Raw genomic sequence first — 17,377 nt, forward strand, 5'->3', positions numbered from 1 at the left:
CAAAAAGCCAAGATTAGAAGATAGTACACATATCTTTCACAGCAAATATATTCAAAGCACATGGCCTGACATGTGTTCTTATTTTCCTGGAAGTATGTTGATTTCTGATATAGTGTTTCAAAGAGCTTATGTCGAAGTGTGGGTTAGATGGGTGGGCAGTGAGGTGGATTGAGACTTGGCTGGAGGGCAAAGATCAGAGTGTTGTGAGCAGTGGTGCAGAGTCTCGTTAGAGCCTGTGGCTCACAGTGCTCCCCAGTGATCGGTACTGGGTCCAGTTGTCTTCAGCTTATTAATCAGTGACCCTGGCTGAAGGCAACCCTCAGGAAGTTTGCTGATGATACAGAACTGGGAGGAGTGGCTGATACCCCAAAGGTCTGTACAGCCCTCCAGAAGGGCCTCAACATGTTGGAGAGATGAGCAGAGTGGAACTGTCTGAAGGTTAACAAGGGCAAATGCAGGGTGTTGCACCTGTGGAGGAATAACCCCAGCACAGGCTGGGATCTGACCTGCTGGAAAGCAGCTCTGCAGAGAAGGACCTGGGGGCCCTGGTGGACAACAAGCAGTCCATGAATCAGGAGTGTGTCCTTGTGGTCAAGAAGACCAGAGGGATCCTGGGGTGCATTAGAAAGAACCAGCAGGTAGAGGGGAGTGATACTGTCCCTCTACTCAGCCCTGGTGAGGCACATCTGGAGTAGTGTCCAAGTCTGGGCTCCTCAGTACAGGAAAGACAAGCAAGTACTGAAGAGGGTTCATCTGAAGGCAATGAAGGTGATGAGGGGATTGAAGCATCTCTCTTGTGAGGGAAGACTGAGAGTGGTGGCAGAGCACTGGAACAGGCTGCTCTGAGAGGTCATAGAGTCTCCTTCTCTGGAGATATTCAAGACCCTCCTGGACACAATCCTGTGCAGGTGAATCTGCTTTGGAAGAAACTTTGAAGTAGGTACCTGCATACTTCCCTTTCAACTCAAACCATTATGTGATTTTTTTTCCTGAAAGTAATATGTTGGTATATTTAGTATAAACAATTTTTAAAATGTTTTAGGAAAATCCAGGTGTTTTTACTAGTTGCAAACTGGATAGAAATAGATTCCAGATTCAATTTAGTGTATGAAGAATCTACGAATACCTTTAAAAAAATCAGCACTTTTACCAAATATGTTGTTCATACTCAACTCCTACTCTTCCCCATATTTGTGATTCCTAGCTGTCCCATGACATGAACATAAATTTTGACTTCGTCTTTGATCACTGTCTTCTTAGCTATCACTTTAACAATGTCAGCAATTTTAGCACATTGGAACTCAAGAAATTTTGCATTCAAATATCTGAAAAGTCAGTCCAAAATATGAGAAAGTTCAGCTGTTTTTGTATCGAAATATGTGTACTTCTGGTCTTTGACTTGAAGAGCATCAAGTTGCAAACATAAAGTTAATTTCCTATATTTAATTAGTCACATCTATTCAGGAGGATTCTGATATCCTCTTATTGGAGCCCAAGGAATCTTCAATCAGTAGAGGCTGTGATTTATGACTAAAAGAGCAATGACATGTGACATAATTATGAGACAAGGGAGAATTTCATTTGTTCCCCTATCCAACTCCTTTTGGGCATAATAGGACTCCAGATTATAAGCAGCTGAGTTAGATGCCATATTTGCTGCTTTGTGTGTCCTATTCTCTGTTAGAACCCTGACAGTAAGAGAACACAGGCAAAGCTCTGCACACTTGCTAAAAATAAAAATATAAATCATAATGTAAAAATAGTTTCCCGCTGGATTATTCCATTTCAACTGTTCTCTGAGCATCTCTAGTTGTAACAGGTTTTGACAGTCTTTCCATCATATATAGAGAGACACACTGTGTGAGCACAAGATGACATCTCTTTATGTTGCTGGCAGTTATTCCTGCAACAATATAAAGGTGTAGCTTGTCAGCTTTCATTTAAACAGCACAGCAGATATGCTTTTCGACACAGATAAAAAAATCCCATTTTGGATTTGTACTTCCTTTCAGGTAACTCAGACCAGGGAAACTTAATATTGGACATACACATAGGTATAAGCAACCCTGAAAGAGAGCACAACAATCTGGTAGACAAGTGACTTTCCACATAGAGCTTGTAACTCATGTAAACCTCCACAGGAAACCTCCTCAATTAATTATTAATGTCTTCTGCCTTTGTTTTTCACTTCAGTGATAATCTGCTTTTCAGTCATTGTGTTCCTTTGGTTAGTGAATTATCTCATTCAGCATTCTTTGTTGGCCAGGCCTTTGGGAAATAAGTATTTTCATTAAAATTTAAATTTTTCCCTCATGGCCATATCCGTTAAAAAGAGTAAAGCAGAGATTTCTCCCCCTGCCCCCAACTTTATTACTTTTTCTTCTTCCTATTTTCCTAACATCTTTTCAGCTACTTTTATAACAGTGAAACACAGAAATTATTTTAACTTGGTGATTTGTCTCTAGCATCAACAGAGAAACATATACCAAATTTTCAAACATTACAGTGTGAGACTGTTGCTGGTTTTATTACTAGGTATTACCGTACCTATTGGATTAGACTGTTAAAATAATAATAATAAAGGTTGTGATTGGTAGAACAGAAACAGGATGAAGAATAACTGGAGCAAAACAGTGGGAATTTCAAAATAAAAGACAGATTTATACACATTTCTCTTTGCATTCTTGAAAGACAATGATTTTCAATTCCCTCAGAAATTTTGAAACAGAATGATTTTAAACTTTCTGTGAAAAATAAGTTTTTTTAATGAATGTGTCATTGAAGAAATCAGAGTTATCACAAGCTGAGTGGGATAAGGAGCCTATAGCTGAATAGCTATAATAACTTTTATGTGACAACCTTATGTAACCTGTACCTATCAATGTAATAGATACTTCAGACCTTTTACACAGGAGTACAAAAATGTAAAACCAGAGCACTATGACAGAGAGATAATCTAATTTAAGTCATGGGTGTTGGACACTGGCCTTCCTATTTGGATATTTGTTGTATAAATACATTGGCTGATCTCTGTAGAAGAATTGCCAGCAAACAAGCAAAAGCAAAATATGCCACTGCATAGTTTTTAAAAAATCTACATAGAAATCCTGATTATTTTCATAAGGAAAGGATTTTGCATCTTTAACTATTTTTCTGTATTTCTTATTGCTTGAAGTATAATTGGCTAAAAATGTACTTGGCATATGGATGAATGAAATGCATACCAACATAGTAGGGCTGTTGACCATCTAGGATTGGGAAGTACTGATCATGCAGACAAAGACATTGATACTGCATGTGTATGGCTGCCGTGGGGCATGTGGGATAATGACAAAGGTGCTTTGTAGGAAATGACATGGGCAGGAGGATGAAAATGCTGTATTTAATAAAGATGTACAGATAGTCAAATTTCTGTTCTAGATTTAATGAAGGCATGGACTCTTGGCTTTACTATCAGTGGTTGCCACCTATCTTTCCAAAAACTGAGCTCTAACCCTTAGACACGTGTGATTGAAGAATTCCTTTATGCTTATAGAAAAAGATCAAAGCTGAAATAAATCCATTAAGAGGAGCATCTTCTTTCTTACTAAAGAAAAAGAAGGAAAAAAAAAGGGTCTTATTGCCGAAAAAAACCAAATGAATATTCTGTTATAAGAAGAATCTTCCACTTAAAATTGCCTTATTCTAAAAGTAGTTTAAGAGCACATATACCAGCAGTATTCAGTTGTTCTTGGTTTGAAAATTTTGTTAATTTCCTGTTTTGTTTTGTTTCTTTCCCAACCCTGACTATCCCAAAATGAGGAAAACTTTAAAGCAAAAAAAAAAAAGCATTCTCATTTTAATCTTATGACTGTAAACCAGAATATACAGTAATTTATGCAAAAGAACACAGCTCTGAAGGTGCTGCTTAAAAGGACTTTAAAACAATTTCAGCTGAACAGTATCTGTTTTTTTCCTCAGTTACAAATTAGGACCTAACAAAAATCCAACTCACTTGTTTAGAATGGTTTCTTGGCTTCATTCTTCAAGAAAAGAAAATTAAGTTGTCTGGAATATACTATTTTTACAGAGATGTCTTTGGCATAATAGCATGAATTGACAAAGCACTACAGTCAGATTTTTTATTTAAAGATGAACTCTCTACCATTTCTTGATTTTTAAAATTCTGTCCTGTTCTTATTCTCGTTTCTTTGCAATAGAGTTTCAGTAAATTATTTTTTTCTTAATACCATGGACATGAATTTTCCCTGAAGGAAATTTGTATAAAAAGGTGATCTAAAATACAGATGTATATAATGTGCAACAAGTAATTCATCTAACTTCTTTTCCAGCACAAAAATTAGAAACAGTTTTCAATTTCCACATGGTACTACCCCAGTCCTTTGTTTCCCCCAGGATTTCTGCCAAATTACTTTTGCAATTTATTTTAATTCTGTGTAATAATTGTAGAAAACTTATTAAAGCCCTCACCATTCAGTATGTTTTAATGAATTGCTTTGGCTGGTAGTGACAGGGTGGATATTTTTTTGTGGTTCTGACTCCTAGCAGACTTTGTGAATACAGAGTACTAATTCACTGTTGTCAACCCTAATGTGCAAGAGGCTTGAACCAGATCCAGTGAAATCGTGCTTTTTCTAAAGGTAATAATAGCATCTACTATCATTAATGTTTGTTTTCTGACACGTAGGATAAATTTAAATGCAACTTCAAGCATCTGCTCTTTCTTTAAATTAAAATACTTTTAAAACAAAGCCTTTAGTATAGATAATGTGATACTGATATCAAAATGCTTTCTTTCATTATCACTACCTAATTTCCCTTTTCCATCATATGCATATCTATCCATTTATTTGTAACAACATGAAATAGATGATTGCTTAAATCCACATCTGCTCTCAAAGCAGTGGAGCAAATCTTTGTGTCTACAGTGACTATACTTCTCAGAGGAAATGCTGTGACTTGTCTCAAAAAAAATAAAAGTTTTCTCTGTAATATTTTTTCCTATATCAATATATATTAGAAGAAAGTTCAAATTATTTCATTTTCCCTTTCCTTTCAAAAAAGGAACATACTCACAGGTAATGAAGAAATAACACCAGTGATATGCAATTCTGATGTTCTAGATAGAGTTGCAAAGCAGGAACTAAAAAGAATTAGAAATTGAGCCATTCCCACCCATACATCCAAATAGAAAAAGAAGAGCATATGCTGTGCAGAACAAATATACTTGCATTGCTTTAGGTAGTATTATTAGGAAATCCTTTCATCACATTTAGTAAGTGGAGGATGTTGGCATAAGGTGCAATGAAACTGCTAATAATATTCCTTACTTAGGGTGGCAAAGCTATGAAATCAACAAATGCAATAAGCTAAGTACCAGTGACTAGGCTTTCTGTTAAAAGGCTTGGAAGAAGACAGAGGTCTAGCTGAAGATAGAGGTTAAAATACTTCTAGACTTTAAAGCCTTCTGAGCTGCACCAAACTCTCTCTGCTTCCCAGCACAACCCCTTCTTCCAAGCCCTTCCAATCAGGGCTTGCAAGATATGAATGGAATTGTTGCAGACAACAATTCAGCCTATCTTCCTCGTTCCCATGAGTATCAGACCTCTAATGCTGAGTCCACGGAGAATTAGAGGCCTTAGAAAACCAAAGGCTCCAATATTAAAAAGCTCATAATGAACAGAGGAAGTAGCTTGGCTGGAAATTTTTAAAAAGAGCTGGTCTGTAAAGATCTCCCTAATGAATAATTAGATATAAAGTCAGGCCACAATTATTACAGACAGTGGTTATACAGAATATAAATAACCTCAACTGAGTTCATGGCCCTGCTTGCTTTCAATAAAATTTTTATTTGTTCAGTCCAAAGTCTTTTGACAATACTATTTTTATATTGGTTTAAGTTTACTAAAACCATATTAAGTTAATATTTGATAAAAGGCATACTATAGACACTTATACAATGAAACATCACTGAAATTTGTTAGAGGACAAATGAAAAAGAAATGATTCTAAGCTAATGTAAACAGCAAGGCATCTTGTACGATTGATTATTACCCCAATGGAAGATCATTTATTTGCAAGCTTTAGTAATTGTTCAAACTATTGTAAAGAAAATTTAATAGAGATCAAGATTTAGCAGTTAAATAAAAAAATTTCAGAGTTGTTTATGAACACTCTACTGCTAAGAATATTAAAAGTTTATTCTATAGTGGAAACTTTCCTTGTCAGGTTCCTTTTGGCAAGCAACCAAGACTTTCAACATCAAAATTAATTTTTTATAAGTTTTTCTTTTTTTAGTGGGTTTTTTCTTTTTTTTTTTTTTTTGGTGTTTTGTTGTTGTTGTTGTTTTATTCATGACACTAATAAGTTTTCAAAGACACCAGTCCAGGTCTAGGAAGAAGCAGATAATGCTATTCTACAAAAGAATCAAATAACTTTTTCTGAAATAACGATCAATCACAATTTCTATACTGGTGAATGAATATCTGAACTACTGCTCTAAAAAAAAACCCCAAAATATTTGATTGTTAGCCCTGAATAAGTATCTCAAAATACCTATTAGTCCATCTAAATTATTCAGATGAATCAACCTGTTTGGAATGCTGTACACAACACCTATACAATAAAAATTAACATTGTACTAATATTGTATTAAATGTTGATTATTTTATAGTATTTGAATATATTTGCACATACATATTTAAAATAGAATGTTTGTATGTAAGATGCAGAATGTGTCCCTTTCCAACATTTCAACCAGTTGACTGCATTTGCATTGTGTCTAATATTTGTTTTTACCAAATCAACATTTAATATGTCTAGAGGAGATTTTTAACATCACTTGACCAAGACCTGGTTTATGCAGAATTATGAGGGATTGTTCAGTGCTATTTTTATAGAAACTAGATCCTCTTTGACATTCTTACTGCAAATCAGACATAAAATGCCTTTGCTGAAGCAAAGATGGCAGAAAGAGTCCTCAGCTTCTCTAAACCAGCAGTACTGAGGTGCTCTATTTGGCAACATTCATTTGAATAAAGCTTGAAAAAGCTGGAGTACTGCTTAGGCAGTCAAATGACTCAGGATATACCTTGAAGTACAGGGTGCTGAGTAGAGTTAAAACCATGAACTCCTGTCTACTTTCAGGCATTGAGGCAGCTTCAAGAAGCTGCTCCCACCACAAGACATGCTCTTGTGGTGAATAAAATACCTGTTGGAAGAGGCCTCCTGAGAAGTGAAGGAGTGGAATTAGATCTGTTGTGGATTTTTCCCTCTATTTGCCAATCAGACTGACAGCTTCTAAAATTCAGCTCACATTTCAGAGAACAAGCAGCTGCTGGGGATAAAGCAGTTTAAAAAGCCTTGCTCTCTCTTAGGATTTTGAAAGCAATATGGATTCACTCAGCAGCATGATTTTGAAATTTCTTAAAGACTGGGCTGGAAATAACAAAACTTTTGTCACAAACACCACAGTTAAGCTGTTTGGTTTCTTGTACGAACTTTATGACCAGTCATTTCTCAAAGTCTCTCAAGCTGTCATTACACACTCTTCAATTTTTTTTATTTTTTTTTTTTAGTTCTGCCAATATTATTCATATCTAATAGGAAAAAAAGAATAAAGAAGAAGATTGTGTATAATTTGACACTTTGGAAATGAAGTCTATAAGCTCTCTTGTTAGTAAATGAAGAGGAATAGAAAACCAGAAGAGAAATTAATTCAAAGTCTTTTGACAGTTATTTTGAAGTGAGATGAACAACCTCATTCTTTTTGCTAACTCTGATGGAAACCTGATTGCAGCAGAAATCTAGACAGCTATCTTAAATTATTCAATTAACTTTCAGATGGCTAAAGCTGAGTGATAGCAGTCTTAACTTGTCTTTTTTCCACTGTGTATGGAAGTTTCATCTCCATGTGAAAAACTCAACTGGTCATTTAACTCCCAATCTCAGTTGAATTACAATAAAATCACTCTTCATCTATGATAATCCTTTCTTGGTATTTTCCTTTAATTATCAGGAAAGCTATGTAAGCTCTTAATATTAAGAGTAACAGATGCCTCTGAGAAATTGAGAAGTTCAGGGAAAAACTATAGAATTGTAGGTCGTGTTAGTAACCTGCTCTTAATCTGCACTCTTTGTATTAGACTTGATTTATTTGCAATGAAAAATTGCAAGGAAAAAGGCATATTCTTATGCTATGTTTTTCAGGCCCATTTGTTTATTTCCAAATTCCTCTGGGAGATCATAATATGTGCCAGTGTAATCACATCTGGAAATGTTCTTTCTCTGCCAAGCAAGGGATTAAGGACAATGAGAGGACCAGCAGGACACTGCTGTTATTTTGTCTCTCTGCTGCACTTGGTAGAATCACCTCTAACATATAAAGAGCAGCTTATCTTGACCTTTTTTCTGCAGCAGCCAACTACTACCAAGAGGGAAGATGCCTGCAGTTAAACAAATATTCTTAACTACTACTGCATCCAGCACATCAACCAGCATAAATGGGCCCAGCATAAGCCTTCCACTTAATGCAGCTGCCAGACTAATGACATTATGCATTTTAATAACACATAACAGGATCCTCACTCATTTCTCTACAAGGATAAAGCCCTGGACATTGTGTGTACTGCTCTGAAGTAGTGGCCACAATCTCTCCATGGACCTGTAAATTCAACTCATCTCTGTGCTCTCTTCCAGACATCAAATCACCAAATCAGCTGTGCCATAACAGCATATTGTGCACCAGGGTGCTTAATACTATGCATGTAAAGGATAAGTACACTTTCTGTGCTGAAGATGTGAGATCCTATGCACTGTATGAGGAAGGTGCAAGGCAGGGTCCCAAAAACATGTTAAGGAAAAGTAAGATCCTTCAATACTCTGCTTGGCTCCTGCCCCCGGGCTTTATGTGATGCTGTCAGGCTGTCAGAAGGACACTTGTCTGAGAAGGATGTAGGCTACATGTGCTGAGTGCAAGAGGCTGTTTCATGTGTAGAGAGAATGGGAGACACAGAGAGGTTTGTGTGCAAAACGAGTGTGCGTGAGCAATCTGTCAGTGTGGTACAAGTCTGCCTCAATGCCAGTCCATAAATTAGAAAAATAACAGTTGTATTAAAAAAAGAACTTGACATGGTATTTGTTACTTCTGAGTTATTACCTGTGTAGTCACTGTTGCAGATTTCACACTAGTTCAGCCCCCAGGTTTAGTAAAAAGACCATTTTTAGTCAAATATTCTATCTTATTGTGATCTATAATGAAATAGCTGAAAGTTCCATCTAATCACAGAATCACAGACTCATTTAAGCTGGAAATCATTTTGGTTCCCAGAGAAGTTGTGGATGCTCCATCCCTGGAAATTGTCAAGGCCAGGTTGGGTGGGACTGTGACCAACCTGGTCAAGTGAAAGGTTCATGGCAGGAAGGTTGGAAATCTTTAGCATCCCTTCCAAACCAAACTTTTCTATGACTCTATGATTCCATGAAAAGGCCTTCAAGTTCATTGAATCCAACCATAAAACTGCCACTACATCTTCAATTCAAGGCTGGCTAGATATTTCCTAAACTTAAGAGACAGAAGTCACTTTAGACACTTTTGGAAGTCTTAACACTCAGTGTATTTTAAAAAAAAACTGAGCATGTTTTTTAAACAATACATCTAATTAAATTCAATCTATTCAGACAGATAAAAATAAAAAAATACTATTTTTGACTTAAATTGTTGCAATAAACGATCTCATTACAATTAATAGTTGCCACATCACATGACAGCAAAGAGTAGAATATACAATAAAATGACATTATCTTTGGAACGTAGATGTTAGAGGAGCAAATAAAGATGCAGAATTTGAAGATGCATCTGTAAAAACAAAATTAATTAGGAGAAAACACCTAAAACACTCAATTGTTTTTCTGTATTGATTGTGGTTGTTTAAATGTTAATCATTTTGTTCTTAGCTATTTTCTATTTGGAACAGTAAAATGCATTTTTAAATTGGCATACTGAAGAATATTAATGATGCAACAAATAGATTGGTACTACAGAGGTGTATCTGGTTTTTTTACAAGCATATTTAATTGCACATGATTCTTATGTTTCTAATTACAACTAGTACTAAAAGTGTCTAGATGCTTAAGGATGCATTTTTATATTTAAACATCCTTCATTATTATTACTTATATGGCAGATAGTTCGCTAAGATATAATGATAGGATATTAAAGTGGATTAGAAATCTCATTATTAGAACACAAGCTTGTCTGAATAGAAAGAAAAAAAATAAAGTACTCTAAGTGGAATAAGTACCTCTTCATTTTCTTTCACAAATCTAATTTTATTGCAAGCTAAATGTCAGAGACATAAAGACATAACTGCTGGCATGATCCCATCAGGGAGGTTTCTATCTGCTATCATATGGTATTCAACATTCTTTTTCCACAGATTTTAAGCAAAGCCAGCAAAATTTACTAAGGACTCAAATTTAAACCAAATATATTTCAGCCTATCTAGAGATGGATTGTTTATTTTTAAATAGTAAGAGATGACTGCAGTCAAATAGCATTTCTTCTTGTATTTTAACTCAGCATTAGGGCATACACCAATTATGAAATTGTGCTGTCAGGTTACCCCTCTAAGGGCAGTCACACACTTCATGTTTTGAGTGGCAAATTGAATTTGACATTTAATTTGAAGCCCAGGATACCATAATGTAAAACCTTCTGCAGTATTAGTGATAAAACATGAGGGCATACCTCCCATCTGGGTTTTTTAAATAGTCCTCTCCATGTGACTATTGTCTTCATTATTTTCCATGGAGATTATTTTCCTGATATTGAAAGGAAAATCACGGTAAATATTTAGAATCACAGCAGCTCACAACTAGAGCATTTCAGGTTTCTTCAGAGATTCAAATAAGTGATCTAATATAAAATCTACCCATGCATACTGTTCAGACACCTTGTCATTTTTGAGTTTAGAAACAATTAGAGGACACCTTAGCAAAGCTCTTAGTAGGTGGTGGTGCCAACATTTCCTCATTTGTTTATTCTTTAGAAGATAATTTAATTTAATTTAACATTGCAAGAAAATGTGCTAATAGTAGTTACAAGCCCTTTATTGGTGAAGTTTAATTTCTTGCAAAATTTCTGTGTAAGTTGGCCTTTCTTTAATACAATTTAGAGTATTGAAATGCAATATTTTCAAGAAGCAGCCAGAATTTTTCTTTCCTTGACAGAACAGGAAGTTTTAGGTGAAAAAATTAAGAATGTCACAATCTGAAAGTCCGAAGCCTGGTTTGGTGCACATGCGAATGGAATTTAGCCAGGATTTCTGGGTTAAGCATCACCTTGGAAGTTACCATGACATATTACTCCCCCTCCCCCAACCAAGAAATAAACAAATGCAACAAAAAACAAACTTATCCCCCTTCAAAAAAAAAAAAAAACCAAAAAAAAAAAAAAAAAAAACAAACCAAAAAGCAAAGCAAACCAAAACCTCGTGGATAGTTTCTTTTCCCTCTAAGCTTTCATATTGCAACAGCCATGAATTCAGCTGTGAAATTACCAGTTCAGAATCAGGCCCAGAGGCTCCAGCCACAGAGTACTATGTAGCAAATATCAGATCTCTGTGTGATTCAATATTTGTACACAAATATAACTCACCCAAATAGGAGCATATTTCTGGTTAATTGTCCTGCCCACAAAATACACTCAGCGTAATGTAAATTTTGCATAAACTGGCACTATCTGATCGACATGAAAGTCAGCAATGATCCAGTCATTTCCCACTTTTTTCCCTACCATTTCTACCATTTCTACATTCTCTGTCAATTGGATGAGGGGTTTTATTACAATTTTGTATTGTTGATATGCTAAAGTGGAATTTACTGTCATGAAGATGGACTGCTTTAGCACTCCCTACAGAGAGCCAATATTCCCTAATTATTTCAATAAGTGGTCAGAGTTCTGTCAAGAGATGTGGAAGTATATGCCCTGAGGTTTTTTCCATTTTTTAGGTTTTATTTCTGAAATGATTAATTTAAGGCTTTTTTCTTGGGAGAGAATACCCTCCTTGATTAAAAGAAGACATGAGTCTCTTACTGGTTACAGAGAGTATTGTCATTGATTGTGTTGACAACACTTATTTGAATTCATCTTGCAGGTTTTTTTCATTCTATCAGAACACTTCTTGCAAAAATCTTGCCCTTTTTTAAAATCCAGTTAGTTCCAATTGTTGGAACAGCAATTGTAGGTTGTAGGTTGTGTTCACTGAGATGAAAATTTATTTTTTAATTTTTTTCTTTATTCCCATTTATGAAGGAAGAGAATTTAGAATTTACAAGCAAGAACACAAACTATGCCCAGATTAAAGTTTACAGTGTGGCACTTTCCTCGCTGTAGAAGATGCTTCACTTTGGTAAATTCATACCATCTATGAAACACAATCTAAGAACACCAATTCAGCAAAATACAGTGAAATATAGCGAAGAAACTATGTACCTTGTGCTATTGGAGTGCTGAAATTCTGCCAGTGCATCATGCAAAAATACAAGCCTGGGGCTACTGGTGCATGCTGGACAAGTGCTGACAAATCCTAGTAATTACCCAGAGAAGGCTCTGTTGGGACAGTTTTCACTGACTTGTTTGACAGGAAGTGAAGTGTCAAGCCCATCACTGCACCTACTTAAGATGATTTTTTGGTTTTTTTGCTCCTGGAAGATATGTGGAATGATGCCTGCCTTTATTAAAAGTTCAGCCATCCTCTTCCAAGAGACAAGAACCCCTTGGCACAGTCCTGATTATTGGTTATAAGGGAACCAAGGTGGAATTGAGATTGGAATTGTTTGTGTGCTTCTCTTCCCTCCCTGATAATTAGTTGGAATCATAAGTGTTTTACAATTCAATTTCTAACCTGTGCTGCCAAAGAGGAATAGCAGGATGGCTAATAGATAGAGTGCCACTTATATCTGAAAATGAATGCTGTCTAAGGATGCCTTGTCACCCCCCTGCTCTTCCCTACAGATTTCATGCACAGCAGCAAAGAAGGAAGATAACAAAAATGTATCTTTTTGAGAGCTTAGTAAAATAAGCTCTCAAAATTCGTCTGATAATACCTTTTGTTAAATGTGATGTTATATTTTCTATTCTTCTTATCTTGAGTGTTCTCTTAGACTCTAATTATAATAGTTTATCCATAAAATTAACATGATTTATCTGTGCAACTTAGTACTGTGACAAGTTCTTAAAAATAGGTGTCTGAGCAATTGGAAAGAGAAAATAACCCCCAACATGTTCACTTCTTTTCTTTATGCTATCCATATTATGTCAGAATATTTTAAAATTATTCAAAATAAAAGAATAAGGATGCAATTAAGTATGATTATGTAGATTACTACTGAAAATGGAGAGGGAGGTATTGTCTGTTTTGAATATTTTTTAAGTGTAAGTGTATTTTGAAGATTGCTTTTTAAGTGTATTATTTGTAGTCTTTGTATTTATATTTATATGACTCATTGGCCCCATCCAGCAATCTATGATAGGATGAAAATTTATATTAATTAAACAATCAATAAATTAATTCACTAAATATAATGAATAAATTAACTAATCAGATTTTAAGTCTAACTAATTAAAAAAATTTAACCAGACTTAATCAAGGACAAAGGGACTTTAGAAATTTGATAATCCTTCATAGATAATTATACAGGAAAGAAGTCATGTGTTAGCTTGGCCTAATTCGGGTAAATTAAAAGACAAAGTCTCTAATTGTAGACCCTTCAGCATTGAAAGTATATAATGAATTATAACCTCCCACCTAAGGAAAATCCAAAACTAAAGCCACATGATTGAACACTAACCAAATGTGTGGGAAACATCTTACTTATATGACTATTTTAAATTTCCAGTAAAGAAGACTCATAACACATCCAGCAGTAAACTCTCTAATTTGAAAATATTGACGCTAGTTTTACCACACCTACATTTACACCTTGGAAGTAGTTCAGAAAAATAAACTTCCAGAAGAACAACTAAAAACAATTTCAGTTTCAACTTCATGATTATGAGTGGACCTCTTCTGACAATTTATTCACTAAGGAGAAAGACATTAAGAAATCAAACAAAGTCATTCGAAGTGCTTACAATGTTTATGGAGAGATAAAAAGAGAAAATTAGTTAGTACAAATATTATGGCTGCAAGTGGATATTATCATCTGTTTTGATCTTATTTTCAAAAGATATAGGCTGGGAAATATTTTCAGAACCATAGAAAACTCACCACCTTCAGAAAAGGATGTACTGATATTGTGAGTAAATAAATTATTATACAATTAATCAATTTAATATAATTACTTATTTCCTCACTAAATTCCTTTTCCCAAACAAACTGGGGTGAAGGGGGGCATTGGATAATCAAGAGATGGTAGCAGCTGATGAGAAACTTAGAGACTGATTTCTCCTTGAGAAGGCAGAAGATGGATGTTCCTTCACATCCATCTGCTATATGTCTAAAATTTACTTTGATTATTATGACATACAAGGGACAGAGGGAAAGAATTTCACCCTTCTCTCAGTGATTGTAGTATTCGCTGAACATATCAGAAGTGCCACAGTTTTAAGGAAGATAATTTTCAGAGTTGCAGAGGAATTGGGGAATAAGAAAAACAAAACAAATCTGTGATCTCAGTTTGGTGAAGGGAGGGAATAATGAAGGAAAAGCAATCTAAGGACAAGAGAAGAGGCAATGTACCTTTCCTTACTCATAAGCCTCAGGTTTGAACTAGCTGGCTCAATTTCATTCTTTTTTATTTTAATTTACCAATCTCCTCAGCTGTTCTCTTACAATGTAAATTTTATGTGACCATCAGTGACTGAGATGAATGATTACAGTCAGATCATAACATTCTGCCCCCAAGTATTTTCTGTTTTCATAGAACAAGCAGATTAAATTTTACAAGACAGCTACACATCCAAAAATAAATCTGCTGCATCTCCTATTCCTATGTACACTTTTGTAGCCTGTCTTACCCCTTGTCCTTGTTTGTTGGCCTCTGTAGGCCAATCTTTGCCCTTGATTATTTGCATGCAGTACACTAGAAAGTTATGCATTATTTGTTGCCTCACTGTTTACTAGATCTCTTCCACAAAGAAAGCATAATATTTGGAGAAATCAACCAGATTTATAATGCAACGTCACAACAAATGTGCCTTATGTGCCATTTTTTACACCTTGGTATGTATAGAGTAGTTTAAAATAATTGAGAATGAATTAAGAAAATCCACAGATCACAAGGGATTTTTGGCACCAGGCTCTCTCTCCTACAGGCAATGCTCATCCCATTCCTCTGCCCGCCCCTTCTCATGAAGATAAAATCCATGGCTCTTTCACCCTCCACCATTACTTAGCTATTTGGTTTTCCTAATTCAAGAGCATTTAGGTCAAGTTTTGATTCTGAGACATAAATCATTATGTAGGGTCACAACAGTCCCAGCTGGCTTGGTCTGAGCAAGATAGAAGAATGAAGACATGTACATGCAGATGTACATGAATGTAGGTGTATATATATATATATATATATATATATATATATATATACACACACACATTAATTTAAACCTAACTTTGTCTTACACACTGACAAAGTTAAATTGGTAAGACTTTTATTAAACCTAAACATTTCAATTAATGCCCAGATGTACATCCATCTAATATAGTCTATACAAAATTAGGGGTTTTTAATAGTGTTTAAAAAAATGGGGTTTTTTGTTTGTCTTTTTTTAGCTTTACCTAAACAATTAAGATTGCAAAATTCATTCGGTTTTGTTCTTGTTTGTTGTTTTTTGGGTTTTTTTCCCAAAATTATTAGGCTTTTATGGATGAAAACTTGCTGATAAAGTTTTTTTACATGGTATATCAAGAATAATTTTGAGACTTAAATCTCACTTTAAAGTTAAAAAAATTACATTTAATTTCTCCAAATTCTATGACAAAAAGATGTTCTGGAAATTACTGTAGTAAAAAAGAACTGCTAATATTTAAGGCAATGCATTCAACCTACAACCCAGAACAGCAAAAAAATGTTTGTTTATTAAAGAACAGATGTACAAATAAAAATATTTGTTTTCCCCTATGTTCAGTTACTCAAACATTTTACTTTTTTACACAAACAAACAAACTTATCACATGGATATGTGAACTTCAATTATTTGAGAGATTGAGACAAGCTTTGAAGCGAATGATATATTTGAGCATTTAGCTTTAAATCAGTGCTTTGGCATATGAAATTACGAAGTAAACAGCAGAGAGTATGAAAACACAACCATAAGAAGTAAGAAAACAAGAAATATGTGGATATAAAAGAAAATGCAATTACTTGATTTTGACTGTCATGTCTTTGATAGAGGTTCCACTGGGTAGTCACGACTTTCTGCTAAGTAAATTCTGTCTACCTGCTTGGCCTTTATGAAAATTAATGACACAGAATGAGTTAAAGAGATTATATCATTCATCTTGCTTTTTGAGGAACAATTTTGGCTACAGAAGACTGTCCATAAAACGTCCCTGGACATATTTATTAATCTGTGGGTATATCCTATGACAGCTGTAAACCTGTTATCACTGACATTCAAACAACATTTTTATTTTCCACCCTCATTGCAATGTAAAGACATTTCTAAGAAATCCACCAATATTACTGGTCTTATATTTCCACTTTGAGAATAAAGACAGCCTTTCCAGCTCAGATTTTCTTTGAGCAAGTGTTTTTATGTTGGAGTTCCTGGGATTATGGGCAGGCTATAAAAAGATCTGTTTAATAATAAATTAAGTGACCTGCAGATAGAGAAATTAAGCTTGCACAAAAGTCTCACAAAAAGTATTATCTTCTTTTTTCTTTAGAAAGATCATTATTCAGCTAGTACAAACTTGTGTGTGCACATATAAATTTCTTTCTTTTAAAATAAAATATTGGTTTTGCTTGTTCACTTGCTGTGAAATGAATCCAACATAATTCAAGTAAAGCTGACAATTTAAAAGCCTCCTCAAAGCAATATAAAGTAGTTTAAACTGCCTTGTTAAAAAATCAACTTAATTTACCCAATAAAATGTATAATGCAGCTCTAATAATTAGGGAAATCAAGGATATATACAGTCTAAATTTAATTGGTGACTATGTGGGCATTTGTCCACATCATGGTCACCTTTCTTGATCAGTGAGATGATCATCAGAATTTTGAATGTTCTTATTCAAACTCACACAATTAACATTTAAAATTCAAGGTGTTTAGCCTTTCCAGAAGCTGAACTGTGTTTGCTCTTCCTATCATAAAACATGAAGAGACTGTAACTACTTAGTGTACTTCCAATTATTTATTTCTTTGTTATGT

General features: G+C 34.7%; 1 protein-coding gene across 6 annotated transcripts in view; it reads right to left on the reverse strand.

The window, feature by feature from the left end:
- CNTN5 (contactin 5) overlaps positions 1-17,377 on the reverse strand; it is a 606,500-nt gene that overhangs the window by 315,093 nt on the left and 274,030 nt on the right. Inside the window, exon 3 of one of the 6 annotated variants that reach the window (XM_077173966.1) lies at positions 10,748-10,821. The exons of the other annotated variants lie outside the window; for them this stretch is intronic. The gene's annotated coding sequence lies outside the window, so the exon portion shown is untranslated. The remainder of the gene's footprint in view (positions 1-10,747; positions 10,822-17,377) is intronic. 6 annotated transcript variants of the gene reach the window in all.

Source organism: Agelaius phoeniceus, chromosome 2 (genome assembly GCF_051311805.1).
Source record: "Agelaius phoeniceus isolate bAgePho1 chromosome 2, bAgePho1.hap1, whole genome shotgun sequence".
Lineage (NCBI taxonomy): Eukaryota > Metazoa > Chordata > Aves > Passeriformes > Icteridae > Agelaius > Agelaius phoeniceus.